The sequence below is a fragment of the Triticum dicoccoides genome, chromosome 2A (genome assembly GCF_002162155.2).
Source record: "Triticum dicoccoides isolate Atlit2015 ecotype Zavitan chromosome 2A, WEW_v2.0, whole genome shotgun sequence".
NCBI classification, from domain to species: Eukaryota; Viridiplantae; Streptophyta; class Magnoliopsida; order Poales; family Poaceae; genus Triticum; species Triticum dicoccoides.
Genome location: NC_041382.1, coordinates 544550492 through 544559428, shown reverse-complemented (window position 1 = coordinate 544559428; position 8937 = coordinate 544550492). Strand labels below are relative to the sequence as shown.

General features: G+C 41.1%; 1 non-coding gene and 1 pseudogene across 1 annotated transcript; both read left to right on the top strand.

The window, feature by feature from the left end:
- Positions 1-4263: 4263 nt before the first annotated feature.
- On the top strand, positions 4264-4410 carry LOC119359970 (annotated as a pseudogene).
- Positions 4411-4440: 30 nt separating this feature from the next.
- Positions 4441-4587, top strand: LOC119359997. Its single transcript, XR_005172776.1, has one exon. It is a non-coding gene; the product is annotated as a small nucleolar RNA snoR2/U65 (small nucleolar RNA).
- The last annotated feature ends 4350 nt before the right edge of the window (positions 4588-8937 follow it).

Genomic DNA, 8937 nt, shown 5'->3' with positions numbered 1-8937 from the left:
GAGCGGCGGCGGGCGTGCGCGTAGCGGCGGTGGTGGTGGTGGCAGGTGCAGGGGTGCCCAGCGGCAGCAGTGGTGGTGGCGGTAGGTGGAGGTGGTCGTGGCGAGGGGAATCGCCATCTCTTCCGCCGATCAGATCTGCAAAAATGGGCTCGTCTGTGATGATATAACTAAGGCTTGTTTAACATTCACAGATGCCGTCTAAGAGCTTTAGTCCTGCCTGGCTTGAGAGCTAATGCTGCTAATTCCTTTCTTGATGTCTGAGCCAAGCCGATTTCCCCACCTTCTGATTGTCGACCAATATTTGCAAAGAGGGAAAAAAGTGCTTAGTCCTTGTTTACTACGACAAGAGGTCTGCAGACAGCGGCTTGAGAACCTACTGTCTGCAGTCTGTGCATCCCTCTTCCGTTGAATGTGTTTTGTGACTGTTGTTCCTCTTTGGAACATATGCTTCTGAAACTTAATAAACGATCCAAGACGCGATAATTCAACCGAGCTGAATTTTAGTTGATGCTACTAATTGCATGGATCTCTCAGCCATGCCCAGCTGGACTGTTCAGACGACCAGAAGCCATTCTTTTGTAAGATGGAACTATCCAGAGAACTCAGCGAGATGCGATGGCGATGATAAGGGAATTTACACATTTTTTCAATTTTATTAATAATTCAATTTCTGAGTTGGGAATCATGGGAGGCCATGTGAGCCATCTTTTTTTAAGGACACGAGGTTACAGTTTCTTTGTTGTTTAATAATTTTACACTTTTTTATTGTGAAATTCTACATGTAAATTTGAAGTGTTGTGTCTTTTATATTTGTAAAACTGGGATGTTCCTATGTGTTTATGTCTCACAACAAATTAATTTGTTCACCCCCCTGATCTATATTATTTGTGTTTTTACTACTCCCCTCGTCTTAATAGGTGTCTAGACTTTGTACTAACTATAGTACAAAATTTTTAGGCAATATCTTGCTTTATTGATCAAGGATAATTAAGAATGAGTGCCTCAGGATATAATCCGGAGTTACATGAAAAATAGTCATTAGAGGACTCACAAGATCTAGCTAGAATATGTAGATCCATAGTTGAAGAATTAATAACGGACACATAGTCCGACTGAAAATAGACCTCTTGAAAGCCCTCTTGATGGGTGAGATCCACTGTACAAAGTTGTATTAAGATAGATATATTTATTTTGGGATGGAGGGAGTATAATTTTATATGGATTGGAGGAAGTGTTTTAGGTGAAGCAAGGTGAGCTAAGAGCATGCTCGACAAAATGGCAGAAAAAAATTATGCGTTAAAAATGGTTTTAGGCAAGGAGAGATGATTTTTGCGTATAACAAATGTTTCTGCTTTTCTGGATGAGTTGGTGCCCCGAAAATTAGAAAAAAAATGAAACATGGGATCTGATGTTGGGGAGGAAAGGATGCGCACTTGTTGGGCGTCAGTTTGATTTTGGCCGGTTGAGGTCGTTGGGCCGAGATGGTCGCCGGTATAGCAAGGAATGGTGTTGGTATCTTCCAGGTGAGCATCGATAGCTCGGTGGTGGTCGTGGCGGCGATCTATGTCGATGGGCGGTGGTGGTTTTGCTGCGGTGGCGTGAGGAACGGCTAGAATTGGGTGTGGCTATCACCGGGACGCGACGGACGTACCAAGCTGTCGGGTGGCCGCAGGGCTAGGGACGACCAACGAAGTCGCGGCGGCGGCATGCGGCGACAACAATCTGTCGGAATCGACGTGGGGTTGCGATGGTCGGGCAGGGGAAAATTTTGCGGGTGGTTGGATTCCTGAGGCGTTTCTTTAATTTTTTTTGCGGGGTGTGTCGAGGCGTTTCTTATTTTAGGGCGGCCGCTAGAGGTGGTAAATATGAACACTTTTAGCAAACTTTTGGGTGAAATGTTTTTTTTTAACATAGTAGAGACGCAAGCGCTTATGCATACGCGCATACACTCACCTATATGAATGCAAACAGACGCACTCTACTATTATGAGTACCTTCGAGAGACTGATCCTGCATACTATTTTGAGATTTACGAAGTCGCCGTAGACGCCTCGTTGTCGACGAGAACGTCTCCTCCACTAAGACTTGAACCTTGGTGGGCTAAGAATGCCGCTGCCCTCTAACCATCGAACCACATGTTGGTTAACAAAATGTAAACTTTTTTGTACCATGTATTGTGCATTTGTAATCATTTTTTTGGCCGGGAGTGTCCCAAATGATATATTATTTTGGTTACGAGTGCTATTTTACATTATCTTGGAGACGCTTTAAGACAATTTTATTTCTAGAGAATATATCTATTATCCATATTTGATGTTTTATAAATAAAAATGCTAAATGATATGACTATGAGAATATTTTTATTGATTGTGTGACACTTAGCCTTTCCAACAAGATACAATTTGACAAGAGAGGGTCCAACTTTAACAGCACAACATACATGTTTTTTTGGGGTGAAGCGCAACATAATTGACACCACGTATTAACCTAAGTTGGCGGTCCCTAGCCCGATGGGCGATTGCACTAGCCATTGCTAATCCTGTCAAGCCTAGGCTCCCACGCCCAGAACGTTTGATAATTCGTGCCAATATATCTTGGAGTACTAATTGTACTTCAAGTATATCACAGGAGAAAATCTTTCTATGAACATCGTAGGAATGGAAGGTGATCCCTAAAAAAGTTTAAACACAAGTGTTGGACATGCCAAATGATTCTTCATTTTCCTTTTAGTCCAGGATCACATTGAGTCCATAGGCATGTTGATACTATCAAATGGGAATGAGGATATGACAATGAGCTCTTTATCCATGTGCGTAAAGATCAACTCCAAAACTCCTTGAAGAATTTCTACTATACCAACTTAATCAACTTCATTCGGTGCCATCGAACCATTTTCACTCGGAGCCACCGATATAACAAAATATAGATGTTGTTTCAAACCCTAGTTTAATCGAAGCCTCCAACATTCCATTCAGAGCCACCGAAGCAACATAGCAAACCTTCTATCATCATGTAGAAAATCGCGAGCAAAACCATCGGATTCATTTAGACCTATCAATGCAACCTAAAGTTTACACTTTTTTTTTTCAACTCGGAGCTACCGAGCAAAACTAGTCAAAGCCTTGAGATGTGTATAAAGGCACCACCACATATCCCACTAGTTCAACTCAAAGCAAACAACACTCCTGTCATTTGTTCTAATAGAGAACTCCACCTCATTGTGTTGACTTCAAAGGGAATCCACTCAAACGTTCTCCAAATCCATAGCCAAATCTTGAGAGTTTGAGTGTTGAGAAGATTATCTTTCCAAGCACAAGAGTAAGGGATTCATTCTCAAACAACCTTATCTTGTTACTTTCGGAGGGTGTGCGAGCAAGTCTTAAAGCTTGTGAAGAAGGTGTAACACCTTGTTTATTAAGCTACAGTAATCCCGTGTTAATGGTGCCATGTCATCACAGACCATTATTCGAGATGGTTTGTGCATTCAACTTGCCCATACATATCTTTGATGCTGTCGAGGCTGGTTTGTCTTTTTTTGGTGATTTGGTCGCTCATATCTTGGTATTAGTTTTGTTATTTGAATATAGTTATCTTTCATTGGCTTTGGATGTGTTTATCTGGTATCACTAGATCAAAATCAAGAAAAAGAAACAGGGCAAGTTACTGAGGTAAGATGCTGACAGATGCCAAATCAAATGCAATGTAATTATACTTAGTCAAACAATTCCAATGCAATGACTTCGGTTTAATTACATGGAACTACAACACGAAATTCTCTTAGGTGCCATTTTTTTCACTGTTCAACCCTATCCCTGTCGATGTTATACGAACTTATTAATGAATTTCCTTCACAAAACGTTTGTGCTAGATTTTTGTTGGGTAAGGCTAGCCCATGTGCAGAAAAACCTGATGCAGCGATCGATTTGAATGTTTGTTCAGTGTTTCTTGCAAGATCAACTTCTTGTCTGGATTTAGTAACTCACCATTCCAGCCAATCGGCAAATCATCTTGCCATCTTGCTAGATTGAAATCCTAGTCGGCTTTCAACTCACCCGGGTCTGATTACTCCATGATTTTCCGGGCCCTTTCCGACGGAATATCACGCAAAGAGATTTTTTTAATGTTGGTTGTGGTCAAAAAGTTATTTTTGATGCGATGATTATCCATATAGGTTTTCGGCAGTGGTGGCTGCTGTCACCGTGAGCCTTCAAACCAAAACTGACTTATCTTTCCAGTGAGCATTGCCTTGTTCCACCCAATTCCGTCTCCCTGGACTAAGAAGTGTCATATTACACTGTAAACAGCAGCTGCTTCTCTGCTGTTGCAAGTGTCCATCCCTGTATCAGTGGTACCCATTTGCACCTGCTTGATTTAGCTGTGCACGGGATTTTAAACGGGTCTCTCAAGGACTTTTGGGATGCTTTATAATTTATTTTCTTGGGCCTGATGCCACGGCTCCTGTGGCCACAAGTGTTGACCGGAGATGCTACATTGTGCCAACAACGAGTTGTAGGACATCTCACATTTGATACGAACCTGTGGCTGTGATTCAGTCGATACGCAGAGCCGTTTTTTGTGATTACACCTTGCTTGGCATACTTCATTATACTGTATTTGTTGTGGTTTTACTTGATTGAAAATAGATGAAATGAATGGTTGTGATGATATACTTTTTAAATTTTTTTTAGAAAATTGGGATTTTGAGCCCCCCGACTCCATTTTATATATGAGACCAGGAAAGTAACACCAAAAACAAGCATGCCTTGCATGTCCACCGACAAACTAGAGAATAAAGAAAGAAAACGCTGATCAGCCGATCAATCAGCAAGATCAGCTCTAAACTTAAAGGTTTAGAACGATATTTTAATCCTATTACAAACTTCTGCCCAAATTTGTAATAGCCATGCCTTCTCTTCTCTGCTCAAACTGAAGTTTTGTCCCTTTCCTCCATGCTTTTACCCCCAGCGTCGCATAGCGCGCTAGGCAAGCCCCAGTGGTGTCGTCTCCTTCACCGTGACCGTCATAGGCACACTCTTGAGCTTTTTCCATGGTTTTACTAGTGATCCACCCAGCTCTAGAGGGGTGACCGAGCTGAGCAGCGTCGTCTTGCAGGTGCTCGTGAGAGGGCTTCTTGGTGGAGAGATTTGATAGTTTGGATCCTCTGGTTTTGGAGCGCCATTGATCTTTAGGAGAGAGAGAAGGAGGGAGTGATTGAAGCCACCTTCAGTGCTCTTCTCACCAACAGCTACCCTGTCATAATTTGGAAAGGAGCTTCTAGGATGGAGGAGATTTTCTAAACAAATGTCTCCATCTTTGCCAAGGCAGGTCCTTCGAACAAGATCAGCCATCTCCTGACATGTCCTAGCATTCTCCTCCAAACCTGTTTCATATCAGTCCATATAGCATTCTTAAAGACATGTGAATTCCTCTTTTTCCACATATTCCATAGAACACATGCACAGGCTGAATTTAAAGGAATATGCTTCTTATTAGCAGACCAAAATCTAGCAATGGACAAGTAATTAGTTCCTATTTCTATGCCCAAAAAATCTGAGACCCTTGCCCAGATTTGATTGGCCACCACACATTCAAAGAATAAGTGTGTAATGGATTCTTTTTCAGAGAATACACACACTCTGGAGCTTTTTCTATACCTCTCTTGGCTAGGTTGTCTTTAGTCGTCAATTTGTTGTGGGAGAACATCCATAAAAAGACCTGGACTCTAGGTGGGATTTTTATTGACGACACCGTAGGGATATAAACAGGTTGGACCCCCCTGAAATTTATGATGCTATAAGGGGAGCCAGTAGTGTATTCCCCTTTAGCTTCATATTGCCAAACAAGTGAATCACCCCCTCTTGAAGCAGAGTGCTCCCAATGATTTGTTCTAGGGCATACCATTGCTCCATCATAGCAGGTGTAAAAACCCTTCTAAAAGTGAGTTTAATCTCATTATTGTCCCAGATCTCAGCTATAGTTGAGCATTGCTGGTGGCATATGGAGTACAAAGGCCAGAATTGGACTGAGAGGGGTGATGTACCAAACCAGATGTCTTCCCAGAATCTGATATTCTTCCCATCTCCTACCACCCATTTATATCCAAATTTCAAGGCCTTAGCAGCCCACATGACACCTTGCCAAAATCTAGAGGGGTGCTGGGGTTTACTAGCAAATATATTAGGGGAGTTGTTGATGCATTTCCTATCTACTATTTGCTTCCAAAGCTTGCCTCATCTTTGATGTATCTTTTTACCCAGCTCCCAAGGAGGTAGAGGTTTACATCTCTGATGTTAGGCACTCCTAAGCCCCCATATTTTTTTCTCATACAAACTAGATGCCAATTGGCAAGGTGAATTTTCCTATTTCCTTCAAAATCATTCCACAAACAATTGGCCATCTGACTATTGATCATGTCAAGAGCCCATTTGGGGAATTTGAAAAAAAAAAGAGGAGGTATATGGGACACTGGCTAGGCAAGTCTTAATCAAGATCAGTCTAGCAGCATAAGAGAAGAGCTTGCCTCTCCATCCAACCATCCTTTTAAGGATTTTATCTATTAGTGGTCTCTCCTAAGTTTATCGTAGTGTAAAGGAATCCCCAAGTATTTTATTGGGAAGGTCCCTATTCTACATCCTAATATATCTGCAAAGGTTTGTGTTTCTTCAGGAGAAAGCTCTATTGGAATGATCTCACTCTTTGAGTAGTTAATTCTCATGCATGAGACTTGCTCAAAGCAAGTGAGGAACATTTTCATACTATTTGTGTTCTGTTCATTTTTCTCCATGAAGAGGATGGTGTCATATGCATATTGCAAGCAGATGACCCCATTGGGGATTAATTCAGAACATAACCCACTAATTAGTTTGTCGTAAGATGCTTTGGAAAGCATCTTGCTCAGGACATCTACAACCAAATTAAAGAGTAGAGGGGACAATGGGTCCCCCTGCCTTAGGCCTTTTCCTGTAAGAAAGTAGTTGCCTTCGATACCATTAATTTTCACTCCAACAGATCCCATATGAGTGATTTGTTTGATCCAAATTACCCAAAGGGGGTTGAAGTTACTTTTTTCTAGGATTTCAATAAGGAAATCTAGGTTAACTTTGTCAGATGCTTTTTCATAGTCTAATTTCAGTACCAGTCCTGGGTTGCCAGATTTAGCAATGGAGTGCAGCACCTCATGTGCCGTGACCACACTTCCAGGATGAACCTACCTTTAATAAAGGCTGATTTATTGCTAGAAGTAAGCCTATTCATCAGCACAACTAATCTATTTGTGAGTACCTTGGTGAATACTTTAAAGATACAGTTAATTAAGCTAATAGGCCTAAATTTTTTCATGCTGGTAGCCTCTTTTTCCTCTGGGACAAGAGTCAACACAGTAAAGTTTAGCCTATAAAGGTCCAGATCCCCTTTATGGAAATCATCAAACATGGCTATCACATCTCTTTTAATTACTTTCCAGAAGTTTTGGAGGAAAAGGAATGATAGACCATCTGGACCAGGGGCTCCATAAGGATATGATCCAAAGATGGCCTCCTTTATTTCTCCTTAAGAGAAAGGTTTTTGTAGAGTTTGGTTTTCTAAGTCACTGACTTTCTCCTCATCAGCAAAGAAATTACTATTAATTCCAAACCCTTTTCTATCTTCTTTCTTAAAAAGGTACTTATAGAAGTTTGTGGCTATATCCAACATGCCTTTGACATCAGTAGCAGTGCCATTAGGCCCTTCTAGCTTACTAATCAGGGTTTTTCTTCTCCTCTAGCTAGTTTGCTACAGCCTGAAAATAGTTAGTGTTCCTATCCCCTTCAAGGATACCTCTATCCCTGGATCTTTGTCTGGCTTGAACTTCTTCTACAATCCATAGGTTATGGAGTCTAGGTAGGAGTTCTTTCATCCTCAAATTCTCTGCCTCAGAAAGCTACACAATATCTGACTTAATATCAAGTCTGTCATATTCTTCTGTTAGTTCCTCTTTAGTTTTCCTAATCTCGGCATCTACATTTCTACTCCATCCCCTACTAAATTTCCTAAATCTTCTCACTTTCTCCTGCCAAATGTGAATGGGGGTGGCACTTTTGACAAGAGCTGACCAATTTTTCTCGACAAGCTCTTTAAATTCATCCCTAAGTAACCACCATTTCTGAAATTTATAGCTTGAGCTTTTTGGGGTACTATCTATGCCAGAGTCCCACAGAATAGGAGTGTGATCACTACCAGCCCTGGGGAGAGCTTGAGAAATACTTAATGGAAATAAAGCATCTAGTTCGGTGGTACAAAAAACCCTATCTATAGTGCTCATGACCAAACTATCCTGGTTATTTGCTGAGGTAAATTGCCTACCAAACATTTTAATTTCTAACAGGCTCCAAATTTCTGTCCAAGCCTTGAATTTGTCACTCCAACTATGGTTGATCTTACCATTATTCTTATCTTTCTGATATCTAACCAAGTTGAAATCCCCCCAATAATAGTGGGTTGGTGATCATCAATGAACAAACTATGGAGTTCAGAGATGAATTCATCCTTGCCCTCATCATATGGTGATCCATAAACTGCTATGAACCTGGAAGTTTTTTCACTTGTCTTATGCATTAGATTGCATGAGATAGAGTATTTGAGGGACTTCCAACTAATAATATCAAAAACATCTACATCTACTCCCACTAATACACCATCTGAAGTGCCTTCAACAGGTAGGTGATGTCAACTGTAAGGTTTATCACCACTAATAGACTTTAGAAAGGAAGTAGAAAGTTTATCTTTCTTTGTTTCCTGAAAAGCCACTATACTAGGTCTATGTTTAGCTAAGGAATCAATAATGCAGGGTTTTCCCCTGGATTTGTTATCCCTCTAATATTCCAGAATAAAGCATTCATTGCATCATGTGTTTCCTAGGGTGCTTGCCCCACCCTTTTTTGGAGACTAGACTCCACAACA